The sequence below is a fragment of the Lontra canadensis genome, unplaced genomic scaffold (assembly GCF_010015895.1).
Source record: "Lontra canadensis isolate GAN:19392208 unplaced genomic scaffold, GSC_riverotter_1.0 scaffold42, whole genome shotgun sequence".
Classification (NCBI taxonomy): Eukaryota; Metazoa; Chordata; class Mammalia; order Carnivora; family Mustelidae; genus Lontra; species Lontra canadensis.
In genome coordinates this window covers 12,164,160-12,177,844 of record NW_022631036.1, presented here as the reverse complement: position 1 = coordinate 12,177,844, position 13,685 = coordinate 12,164,160, and the positions used below count along the sequence as shown (strand labels likewise).

General features: G+C 35.9%; 1 protein-coding gene across 1 annotated transcript in view; it reads right to left on the bottom strand.

Annotated features, from left to right (window-relative positions):
- The window catches only part of FBXO33 (F-box protein 33), a 35,370-nt gene that overhangs the window by 5,528 nt on the left and 16,157 nt on the right, over positions 1-13,685 (bottom strand). The window lies entirely within an intron of this gene.

Genomic DNA, 13,685 nt, shown 5'->3' with positions numbered 1-13,685 from the left:
CTGCTGCTGGGCCTCCACTGGAGTCTATGGTTTGTGGACCTCATTACTAGTCACCTGGGCAGGCGTGGATCCTGTCTGGTCTACTGGTGGAAAGGATTGCCTCTGAGTCCTTGGTCAGTAGGGCTGGTGCTGGGACAATGTCATTGGGTCCGTGGACAGCTGGCCTATTACTAGGTGTGTGGGCAGGAGTGGTTTTTGTCAGATCCCTGGGAAGGCCACTGTTCTGCTACTGGGTGGATCCCAGGAAGGGCAGGAGTGCCCAGGATTGCAGCTGAGAGGGGCTAGAACTGAGTGTCAGGCTTGTTTCAGGGTCCAGAGCTGGGACCAGATTCTGCAGGTCTGTCTCCAGGGCCACTGACAGATATGCCACCTGCTGGATTTCTAGATGAGACTGCCCTAGAGCATGGCTGAGTGGGGATGGAGGTGGTTCACAGGGCTGCTTTAGGATCCATTTAGACCAATGTTAATGGGTCTGCCCTGGGGTACAAACAGGTATCTCCCAAAGGTTCCTAGGCAGGTAGAAATGCTCCTGGATCATAGCTGAACACAAACTTGAGTACTGCCTTGATTAAAAATCCCTAAGAGATCACACCCTATTGGCTCCAAGAAAAAGGCAAATGGCTAGCTTGGTACAATGAGATCCTTCAAAATGTGGGTTCAAAAAAAGTTATACTGGGTACTTACTATTTTTTAATTAAGATTTTATTTTTATTTATTTGACAGAGAGAACACAAGCAGGGGGAGTGGGAGAGGGAGAAGCAGGATCCCTGCTGAGCAGAGAGCCCGATGCAGGGCCCGATCCCAGGACCCTGAGATCATGACCCAAGCCCAACGGAGACGCTTAACCAACTGAGCCACCAAGGCACCCTTACTTACTATTTTTTAAATGTAATATTATTCCCTCTCAGGTCTGTCTGGTAAGCCACTATTGAGCCTTCTATCCTGAATGCCACCTACTCTATTAAAGCCTTTTCTGAGTCAATTCTTTCAGCCTCTGTGGATTTAGCCATGCCATGGGACTTTGTAAAATGCTTTTTTCTCCTTTGTTTCTTTTCTTTTCTTTTTTTAGATTTATGTAGTTGACAGAGAGAGACACAGAGAAAGAGGAAACACAAGCAGGGGGAGTGGGAGAGGGAAAAGCAGGCTTCCCACCAAGGAGAGAACCCGATGTGGGCTTAGATCCCAGGACCCTGGGATCATGACCTGAGCCGAAGGCAGACACTTAGTGACTGAGACACCCAGGCACCTTGTAAAATGTTTTTATTAAACTAATATGCTTTACTGTGATTCCTTACCTTTCTCATGAGAAGGGTAAACTCCTGTTTCTTATAAGAACCTGGCAATACTTTGTGGCACAAGATACGTGTTCAATGAGTATTTTTTAAACAAATGAATACTTTGAGAGGTAATTTCAAGAGTTACCTAGATTGAAATTGTAATCAAGACCATAATTAAATGAGAATAATGGGACATAGATACATAAGGGGAGGTGGGCCTGGGATAGATTTTGGAAAGATAATCACATCATGTGGAGCATTATTTTAAGGGTAATGTTTTCAATCAATTTAAAAAAAATAACACAGTTATCTTCTGGATAGATCTTCTATGTAAAGGGAAATTAAAGATGAGTTTATGATATTGACAGCTATTCCAAGTAATTATGTCCCCCAATACTTTGTTTTTCCTATTAGTTCTTTTATGAAACAGAGAACCAAATCTGCCTTAAAGGGAAAAAAAGACTGGGGCGCCTGGGTGGCTCAGTGGGTTAAAGCCGCTGCTTTTGGCTCAGGTCATGATCCCGGGTCCTGGGATCGAGCCCCGCATCGGGCTCTCTGCTCAGCAGGGAGCCTGCTTGTGATCTCTGTCAAATAAATAAATAAAATCTTAAAAAAAAAAAAATTAAAAAAAAAAAAGGGAAAAAAAGACTAAGTAAAAGATTAGCACCTCAAAGGGCTCAGAATCACTTCTTCATAGATTTCCACAGACTAGTAGGACGATAAGTACCAGGTGAGCAGTAAATTTCACTAAATTTACTACCAAGATACTCCTATAAAAGTATTTAAATTTATTATTTATGGAAAGATATTGATAAAAAATCTTCACAAATAAAAAGACTTTTTAAGGGACCCATGATAGATGGGAACCAACCTGAATTATTATTATCATAGTAGTAATATTCTTCCTGTCATATTCTAAATCTGCATCATTCAATATAGGAAATATAGCTACTAATACTTGGGTAGTCAGAACTGAGATGTGTTCTCAGTATAAAAAATTATTTGGAATACAGTATAAAAATATAAAATCTCATTAAATTTTTTATATTGGTTATATAATATTTGGATATATTGGGTTAAATATAGTAAGACTAATTTCATAATTTCTTTTTGATTTTTTTAATGTGACTACTAGAAAAATTTAAATTACATGTGTAATCTATATTGTATTTTTATTGGACAGTACTGCTCTAAAGACTATAATGTGCATATTCTAGTTTTCTAGTTAGTTTCATTTAAAAACCTATTGTCATCAGCAGAAATATAATTAAGGGTATACAGCTAATACTACTGCTCTTATGGTTAAAATATTTAATAGAAGGTCCACACCATTTTTCAGCTTGCTTTCTTTCTAACTCTAAGACCAATGACTAGTTTTTAACTATAAAAAAGTAGGAGTTGACTTAAGAAAATGTTATCCATAATTAAGCAAAAATCCTACAACTCCAAACACATCGTGGTTATACTGCTAATATATGTTACAGATATAAAGTAGACATAGTCAAACCCACGGTCTTCCCCCATTTCTCCTATTAACTCAAATACAAACCAAATCCAACAACCTGAAAAAAAAGTACAAATGATCAAGAGGACAACCATTTTGAATGAATAGAGCATATAAGCCACCCTTCTCCACCCATGATGTCATTTCTTTCTATTTACTGTAACTCATTTCTTTTGAAGACATCATATTTAATCCCCACTGTTTCTATCTCAGACCTAGAAAAATGCAGCCTGCCAGCTATGACTGATTCAAAACCAAGTCCTCCCCTAGGAGGAAGGAATCTTCATTTTCTCATTCTCTTGAGAGAAACAGGAATGGAAAAACATATGGGCAGGGGAAATGAAATTAACCATGGATTATATATTTCCTCTAAATGGCGAGTTTTCTCCACTTACTTACTATAGTTAGGCCCACAGAATTTAAGATGACTATGCTGGTGCTTTTTTTGTTTTGTTTTGTTTTGTTTTAAAATTTCCCAAACATTTCAAACTACATCACTGACATCAAGGTCTGGGTAACTCCTTTTTTTCTTGCATTGTGCTATCCCTGCTACAGTGGAGGGAGATTATCCACATTCTCCAAGACATCTATCCTCTCTTTTGTCTTCTAATCTCTTCTTTTTTCTACTCCTTCAATCCATTTAGTCCCCAGACTTCCTTAAGTGTAATATCAAAGACTTCTACTTATCAAGGTGCCACAATGGAACAGAGTTCATTTAATGAACTGTGATTTTAATTTTGCTGAACTACATGTGGTAAATAAAATGCACCTATCTCCTAGTCGAGGAACACTAAAGTCCTCATAAATTTAAAAAAAAAAACCAGAAGAATGGTCTTTCACAATCATGGCTAATAGCCAAGACTATTAACAAAAAGTTTTGACATTTTGACAATTCTTGGCATAATGGTGATGATATCTTCATTATAGCTATTAGCATTTAAAATTAAAAGTAAGAGTTTAATAAAACATTGCCCCAATTAATTTGTTTCACAGCTGGTACTTAGATTTACTGAATCTAGAACATAAAAGTTTTCTCTATCTCAGCTTTCCTTTCCAATTGTGACTAAGATATTCTTGCAATGTCATTTTCTTAAGCACTTAAATTTTATTGACAAGCAGCACTGAATTTCTTCAGGTACACAGCAATTTAAAATTCCTTATCATTTAGACCACAAGTCTGTGCTTCCATATGTAATCAAATAATTAGATAATATTACCCGAAAATGAACTTGACAATTCCACTACAAAATTGTATATGAAAGATTTTATCCATTCATTTTAAGTCCCGTATCACACTTATCCCTTCCCAGCCCAATAGCTTTCCCTAGCTGGAATCTATTTACCAAATAAAGCTCACAGTATTAAGTAATGATGCTCAAAAATGTTAACTATTACCTTTGCTTGGCACATATATTTAAGTATTTATAATTCTTTTTTTCATATACTATCCACACTGGTCTGAATGAAGTACTTAGTGTCACTTATTGAGACAATCAACATAAACCACATTATAATCAGCAAGAATAATGTTATCCAAATTTTTAAAGGGTTGGTCAGGAGAAATAAAAGTAGTGTTGATAGAAAACTAAGTGAGAAATCAAGTGTCCAAAATGCGAAAAATCCACTGACTGGAGTTTTCTTATGTGTGAAATAAAAGTTTTTAAGTTATTTAAAAAGACAAAATCCTATTACATTAGCAACACCTAATTCTTCTAAACATGGTGATACTTTAGTCATATTTGAAATCTTGCCCACAAAAGTAGGTAAAAGGAGAAGAAAAATTAAGTACATTTATGTTAGAACCAATACCTAATTTATTTTGAGCCTAAAGTGCTGAGTGTTTGTCAATTTTGTTTGTAAGTCTTCAAATTCCAATAAAAGGACTTTTCTATCAGAAATGCCACTTTTCAATCAACCCATGTCACAGTTATCAATCACCACCACCACAACAAAAATGTTCAGCTTAAGGAGTTCCCCAGTTTTTGATAGAAATAAAAATGTTTTACTTTGGAAATTCTTAAAGAACTTTGTCATATATATATTATATATATATATAAAATATATATATGAGATTTTATTATCCTCAAAAAATCCTAGCCATACCTTTTCTCAACAAAAATGCTGGACTGTCTATTGTCTTCTCAGTTAACCCCTCAAAGAAAATAAGGCCTCTTAAATTTGGTACTTTAAGATGGTTATGTTGTTGTTGTTTCAGTATTCACATTAGCTCACAAGATAAGCTTAATTTAGGATTTTTTTAAAATATAATTTTTTAATTTTTTATTAACATATAATGTATTATTAGCCCCAGGGGCTCAGGTCTGTGAATCTCCAGGTTTACACACTTCACAGCACTCACCACAGCAGATACCTTCCCGTTAATTTAGGATTTTTATAAGACAATTTACTTTTTTATCTTTAAAAGATTTTATTTATTTATTTGACAGACAGAGATCACAAGTAGGCAGAGAGGCAGGTGGAGAGAGAGGAAGAGAAGCAGGCTCCCTACTGAGCAGAGAGCCTGATGTGGGGCTCGATCCCAGGACCCTGGAATCATAACCCAAGCCGAAGGCAGAGGCTTTAACCCACTGAGCCACCCAGGCGCCCCTAAGACAATTTACTTTTATATTTTCAGGCTGTTATTTTTTGGTAAAATCTTGATTAATAACTATGTAAAAATCTAAAGCAAATGGGCAAATTTACTTTGTTGGGTTCTCTCATAGATAACTCCCTATATAAGATTAACATAATAATGGAAGTCTTAAGTATTTTCTATTTTTATTTGAGAAAACCATTTTATTTACTCAAGTATAATAAACATACAGTGTTAGGGGGCCTGGGTGGTTCAGTTGGTTAAAGGACTGCCTTAGGCTCAGGTCATGATCCTGGAGTTCTGGGATGGAGTCCTACATCTGGCTCCCTGCTCAGCAGGGAGTCTGCTTCTCCCTCTGACCCGTCCCCCTCTCATGCTCTCTCTCTCTCTCCCTCTCTCATTCTCTCTCAAATAAATAAATTTTAAAAATTAAAAACAAAACAAAACATAGTGTTATATGAATTCCAGGTATGTAACATAACAATTCAACATTTCTATATATTACTTATGCTCATCACAATAAAGGCACTCTTAATCCCCTTTATCGGTTTCACCAATTCCCCTACCCACTTGCCCTCTGGCAACCACCAATTTGTTTTCTGTATTTAAGAATCTGAGTTTTTTGGTCTTTTTAGTTTGCTCATTTGTTCTGTTTCTTAAAAACACATATTGGTGAAATCATGGTATGGGTCTTTCTGACTTCTCAGTTTACATTATACCCTCTAGTTACCTCCATGTTGTTGCAAATGTCAGACCTCATTCTTTTTTATGGCTGTGTGTATGTATCACTTATTTTATTTATTTATTTATTTATTTATAAATTTTATTTTATTTTATTTTATTTTTTTAAGATTTTATTTATTTATTTGACAGACACAGATTACAAGTAGGCAGAGAGGCAGGCAGAGAGAGAGGGAGAAGCAGGCTCCCCGCTGAGCAGAGAGCCCGATGTGGGGCTCGATCCCAGGACCCTGGGATCATGACCCGAGCCGAAGGCAGAGGCTTTAACCCACTGAGCCACCCAGGCGCCCCTATAAATTTTATTTTTTATAAACATATATTTTTTTTCCCCAGGGGTACAGGTCTGTGAATCTCCAGGTTTACATACTTCACAGCACTCACCATAGCACATACCCTACCCAATGTCTGTAACCCCACCCCCCTCTCCCAACCCCCCTCCCCCCAGCAACCCTCAGTTTGTTTTGTGAGATTAAGAGTCACTTATGGTTTGTCTCCCTCCCAATCCCAACTTGTTTCATTTACTCTTCTCCTACCCCATTAACCCCCCCATGTTGCATCTCCTCTCCCTCATATCAGGGAGATCATATTATGTATCACTTCTTTATCCATTCATCTGTTGACAGGGCACTTGAGTTACTTACATGTCTTGGTTATTGTAAATAATGCTTCAGTAAACATAGGGGTGGCATGTATCTTTTTAATTTGTGTTTTCATTTTCTTTGGATAAAAACCCAGTAGTGGAATTACTGGATCATATGGTAATTCTGTTTTTTAATTTTTAAAGGAAATTTCACACAACAGTACATGAAGGTTCCACTTTCTCCAAATGCTCACCAACACTCGTTATTTCTTGCCGTATTAAGTCTAGCCTTTCTGACAGGGGTAAGGTGATTATCTCATTGTGGATTTGATTTGCATTTCCCCCATGATTAGTGACTTTCAGCATCCTTTCATATATCTGTTAGTCACTTGTATGTCTTCTTTGCAGAAATGTCTGTCTAGTCAGGTCCTCTGTTCATTTTTCAATTAGATTATCTGGGGTTATTTGGTGTTCAGTTCAATAAGTTCTTTTTATATTTTGAATATTAACCCCTTATCAGATGTTATCATTTGAAAATATCTTCATTACAGTAGGTTGCCTTTTTGTTTTTTGATGGTTTCTTTCAGTGTGCAAGAGCTTTTTTTTTTAAAGATTTTATTTATTTGACAGACAGAGATCACAAGTAGGTAGAGGGGCTAGCAGAGACAGAGAGAGGAGGAAGCAAGCTCCCCGCTGAGCAGAGAGCCCCATGCAGGGCTTGATCCCAGGACCCTGGGGATCATGACTTGAGCCGAAGGCAGAGGCTTTAACCCACTGAGCCACCAGGCACCCCTGTGCAAGAGCTTTTTTTGGTGTAGTCCCAATAGTTTATTGTTTGCCTTGCTTGAGAAGACATATCTTCAAAAAAATATATATATTTTAAGATTTTTAAATTTATTTGACAGACAGTGATCACAAGTAGGCAGAGAGGCAGGCAGAGAGAGAGAGAGAGAGAGAGAGACGGGGAAGCAGGCTCCCCGATGAGCAGAGAGCCTGATGCGGAGCTCAATCCCAGGACCCTGGGATCAAGACCTGAGCCGAAGGCAAGAGGCTTTAACCCATTGAGCTACCCAGGAGCCCCTTGAAACTATTTCTGTGGCTGAAAAGAAATTACTGTCTATGTTTTCTTCTAGGAGATTTATGATTTCAGGTTTTACACTTAGGTCTTTAATCCATTTTGAGTTCATTTTTGTGTACGGTGTAAGAAAGTGATCCAATTTCATTCTTTTGCATGCAGCTGTCCAGTTTTCCCAGCACCACTTGCCAAAGAGACTGTCTTTCCCCCACTGTATATTCTTGTGCTTTGTTGAGGATTAATTGACCTTAAAATCATGGGTTTATTTCTGGGCCCTCTGTCCTGTTCCACTGATCTACATGTCTATTTTTGTGCCTATAGCATACTGTTTGGATTACTACAGTTTTGTAGTTTATCTTTTTTTCTGGGATTGTGATACTTCCAGTTTTGTTATTCTTTCTCGATTGCTTTGGCTCTTCAGGGTCTTTTATGATTCCATATAAATTTTAGTATTATTTGTTCTAATTCTGTGAAAAATACTTTTGGTGTTTTGATAGAGATTGCATTAAATCTGTAGACTGCTTTGAGCAGCATGGACATTTTAACAATATTGGCTTTTTTTTTTTTTTTGTAATGAAGAACAGTCTTCTTGGCTTCAGACTAGGAGCCCTTTACATATGAAAATATTTATAAATGCGAAGAAGTATGACTGAAGTTGAGGGTCATTTATTTCAGACTCCAGTTGGGAAATGGGTGGAAATCTTGTAAAACTTTTCAATTTTTGTTGTTGTTGTTGTTTATTAAGAGTACAGTCATAATTACATCCCGGCATTTGTAAATCTGATTTTTTCCTTCAAATAAAACCAACTAATTCTTCATGCTAGGGATGAATACACAAAATATCTGCAATATCAACAATTTTAGGGCTAATCATCCTCTGGGTTATGGAGTTTACTTCTCTGGAACCAGAAGATGCTTTATTGATACCGTTATATTTTAGAGCAGAATTTTAAACACATATATGCCTATCTTTTAAAAATTTATTTTTAGAGCAATTTTAGATTCATAGTAAAACTGATCAGAAAGTACAGACTTACCATATCCTCCTTATCCCCACATATGTATAATCTCTTCCATTATCAACATCACTCATGAGAATGGTACATTTTTTAGCAAGGATGAACCTACTCTGGGCGCCTGGGTGGCTCAGTGGGTTAAAGCCTCTGCCTTCGGCTCAGGTCATGATCCCAGGGTCCTGGGATCGAGTCCTGCATCGGGCTCTCTGCTCAGCAGGGAGCCTGCTTCCTCCTCTCTCTCTGCCTGCCTCTCTGCCTACCTGTGATCTCTGTCTGTCAACTAAATAAATAAAATCTTTAAAAAAAAAAAAGGATGAACCTACTCTGACCCATCATAATCACCCAAAGTCCACAGTCTAACTTAGGGCTCACTCTTAGTGTTGTGCATTCTATAGGTTTGGACAAATGTATAATGACACATATCCATCATTATAATATCGTAGAGTTTTTCACTGTTCTCAAAGTCCTCTGTGCTCTGCCTATTCGTCTTTCTCTTCTCCCCACCCCTTGCAACCACTGATTTTTTTATTGTCTTCAGTTTTGCCTTTTCCAGAATATCACACAGTTGGAATCACACAGTATACAGACTTTTCAGATTGCCTTCTTTCACTTAGTAATATGCACTTAATGTTTCTCCATGTCTTTTCATGCCTTAATAGCTCATTTCCTTTCAATGCTAAATATTCCATGGTCTGGATGTACTAAAGTTAATTTATACATTCACCAACTGAACAACATCTTGATTGTTTCTAAGGTTTAGAAATTATGAGTAAAGACACTATAACCATCTGTGAGCAGGTTTTTGCGTGGAAGTATGTTTTCAACTCCTTTTAGTGAATACCAAGTAGAACAAATGCTGGATTGTATGGTAAGAGTATGTTTAGTTTTTTAAGAAACTGTCAACATTTTTTTTTTTAATAGTAGCCATACCATTTTGCATCCCTCTAGCAACAAGAATTCCTGTTACTCCACATCTTTGCCAGTATTTGGTATTGTCAGTGTTCTAGATTTTTACCTTTGTAGTGCATGACAGGATTTTGATGATGTGAAAAATGAACAAGATATAATATTAAAGGAAAAAGGTACAAAACCACACATGGATTATTATTCCAGTTTTGCAAAAGATACATCATGTTTGCCGGTGATCATCTCTGGTGAATTTTTTACTTTATTTTTCTTGTATTTTTCAAATATCCTATTTTACAAACAAATATTACTTGGGAATTCACAAAAGAAATGTATTTATCTGAGTATAGGTGACACACAGTGTTACATTAGTTTCAGGTGTACAACTTAGTGATTTGACAAGTTTATACATTATGCTATGTTTACCACAAGTATAGCTACCATCTGTCCCATTACATCACTATTAAAATATCATTGACTGTATTCCTTATGCTCTACTTTTTATCCTTGTGACTTACTCATTCCATAAATGTAAACTTGTATCTCTCTCTCTCCCCTTTACCCATTTTGTCCAAGCCCCTTTGGCAACCATCTGTATTTATAGTTCTGATTTTGCTTTTTGTTTCTTCATGGACTTCTTTTAGATTCCATTTATGAGTAGAATCATATGATATTTGTCTTTCTCAGTCTGACTTATTTCACTTAGCATAATATCCCTAGGTTCATCCATGTTGTCTCAAATGGTATGATCTCTTCCTTTTTTATGGCTGTGTAATACTTCACTGTGTACACACACACACACACACACACACATTTTCCTTATCTATTTGTTTATTGCTGGACTCTTCTGTTGCCTCAAATTCTTGGCTATTGTAAATAATGCTGAAATAAACAAAGGGTAATGAATAGAAAAAAAAATCTTCCTAAGGTAAACACCCAACAGTGGAATTATTTGATCATATGATATTTGTTTTTTTAGTATTTTGAGGAACCTCCACACTGTATTCCACAGTGGCTGTACCAATTTACATTCCCATCAATTGTGCAAGAGGATTCCTTCTTCTCCACATCCTCACCAACACTTATCATTCTTGTCTTGATTTTAGCCATTCTTACAGGTATGAGGTAATATTTCATTGCAGTTCTGATTTGCATTTCCCTAATGATTAGTGATGTATCTTTTCATGTGTCTGTTGGCTATCTGTATGTCTTTGGAAAAATCTCTATTCAGGTCCTCTGCCCATTTTTTAATTGGATTTTGTGTGTGTGTGTGTGTGTGTGCTGAGTTTTATTAAGTTCTTTATATATTTTGGATATTAACCCCTTATCAGATGTATCATTTAGAAATACCTTCTCCCATTCAGTAGGTTGTCTTTTTGTTTTCTTGATAGCTTCCCTAGCCGTGCAGTAGCTTTTTATTTTGATGTAGTCCCAAAAGTTTATTTTTGCCTTTATTCCTTGCCTTAGGAGACACATCTAGAAAAACGTTGCTATGGCTAATGTCAGAGAAATTACTGCTTGTGTTCTCTTCTAGGATTTTTATGGTTTCAGGTCTCACATTTAGGTCTTTTAATTCATTTTGAGTTTATTTTTGTGAATGGTGTAAGAAAGTAGTCCAGTTTCATTCTTTTGCATGTAGATGACCAGTTTTCCCAACATTACTTGTTGAAAAGACTACCTTTTTCCCATTGGATATTCTTTCCTGCTTTCCTGAAGGTTAACTGAGCATATAATTGTGGGTTTATTTATGGGTTTTTCATGGGTATCTATTTTTGTGCCAGTACCATACTGTTTTAATTACTACAGCTTTGTATTATAACTTAAAATCTGGAATTGTGATACCTCCAGCTTTGTTATTCTTTCTCAGGACTGCTTTGGCTATTTAGAGTCTTTTGTGGTTTGATACAGATTTTGGTATTATTCTAGTTCTGTGAAAAATACTGTTGGTGTTTTGATAGGGGTTGCATTAACTTTGTAGATTGTTTTGGGGTAAAAACATATTGACATTCTTCTAATCCATGAGCTTGGAATATCTTTCCATTTCTTTGAGTCATTTTCAATTTCTTTCATCACTGTTTTATAGTTTTTAGAGTATAGGTCTTTCACCTCTTTGGTTAATTCCTATGTATTTTATTCTTTCTGGTGCAACTATAAATGGTGCTGTTTTTTTAAAAATTTCTCTTTCTGCAACTTCATTGTTAGTAGATAGAAATCCTACCAATTTTGGGGTATTAACTTTTATATCCTGCCACTTTACTCAATTCATTTAGTACTTCTAGTAGTTTTTTGATGGAATCTTTAGGATTTTCTATGCATAGTGTCATGTTGCCTGCAAGTACTGACAGTTTAATTTGTTCTTTAACAATATGGATGCCTCATTTCCTTTTTTTTTCTGACTGCTATGGCTAGGATTTTTAGTACTATGTTGGACACCCTTTATCTTGTTCCTGACCTTGGAGGGAAAGCTCTCAGTTTTTCACCACGGAGGATGATGTTAGCGATGGGCTTTTCATATATGGCCTTAATTATGTTGAGGTATGTTCCCTCTAACACTGTTTTGTTGAAAGTTTTTTTTAAATCATGAATGGACGTTGAATCTTGTCAAATGTCTTTTTCTACTGAAATGACCATGTGACTTTTATCCTTCATTCTGCGATGTGGTTTATCATGGTGATTGATTGTGAATACTGAACCATCTTTGTATCCTGAGAATAAATCTCACCTGATTGTGCTGAATGATCTTTTTAATGTATCGTTGTATGCAGTTTGCTAACATTTTGCTGAGAATATCTGCACCTAGGTTTGTCAGGGATACTGGGCTATAGTTTTCTTTTTCTGTGGTGTCTGTATAGGTTTGGTATTAGAGTAATGCTGGCTTTATAGAATATATATAGAAGTTTCCTTTTTTTTATGGAACTACTTTGAGAATAGGTATTAACTCTTTTTAAAATGTCTGGTAGAATTTGTCTGTGAATCCATGTGGTATTGGACTTTTATTCTTTGGTTGTTTTTGAATACTGATTAAATTTCATTATTTGTAATCAGTCTGCTCAGATTTTTTATTTCTTTCTGGTTCAGTATTGGAAGATTATGTTTCTAGGAATTTATCCATTTCTTTCAGGTTGTCTGGTTTGTTGGCATATAATTGTTTATAGTATTTACTTATAATCTTTTATATTTCTGTTATATAAGTTATTACTTTTCCTCTCTCATTTATTTTAATTTTTCTCTCATTTTTGATTTTATTTGGGTCTTTTCTCTTTGTTTCTTAATGAATCTGGTTAGGGGTCTGTAAATCTGGTTTATTTTTTCAAAGAACCAGCTCTTGGTTTCATTGAGTTTTTTCTTTCCTTTTTTTTTTTTTTAAAATCTCTATGCCATTTACATCTGCTCTGATCTTTATTATTTCCTTTTCCTTTCTTCTATTCACCTTGGGTTTTGTTCGCCTCTTTCTAGTTCCTTTAGGTGTAAGATTGATCTTTTGAGTTTTTTCTTGTTTCTTATTTCTTAGGCCTGTATTGCTACAGAACTGCTTTTGATGTGTCTCAAAGATTTTGGATCATTGTGTTTTCATCTTCATTTGTAATCATGTATTTTTTTTATTTCTTCTTTGATTGTTTCATTGACCCATTGGTTGTTTAGTCTTCATGTGTTTGTGGTTTTTCCTGTTTTTTTTTTTTTTTTTTTTTTTTTTTTTCCTTGTGGTTCATTTCTAGGTTTATACTGATGTGTTGGAAAAGAGGTATGGTATGATATCAATTTTCTTAAATTTATTGAGACTTGCTTTATGGCCCAATATGTGATCTATTCTTGAGAATGTTCCATTTGCACTTGAAAAGAATGTGTACTCTGTTGTTTTTGGATGGAACGTTCTGTATATATTTGTTATGTCCAGCTGGTCCAACATGTCGTTCAAAGACCTTACTTCCTTAGGGGTGCCTGGGTGGTGCAGTTGGTTAAGTGTTCAATTCTTGGTTTCAGCTCAGGTCATGA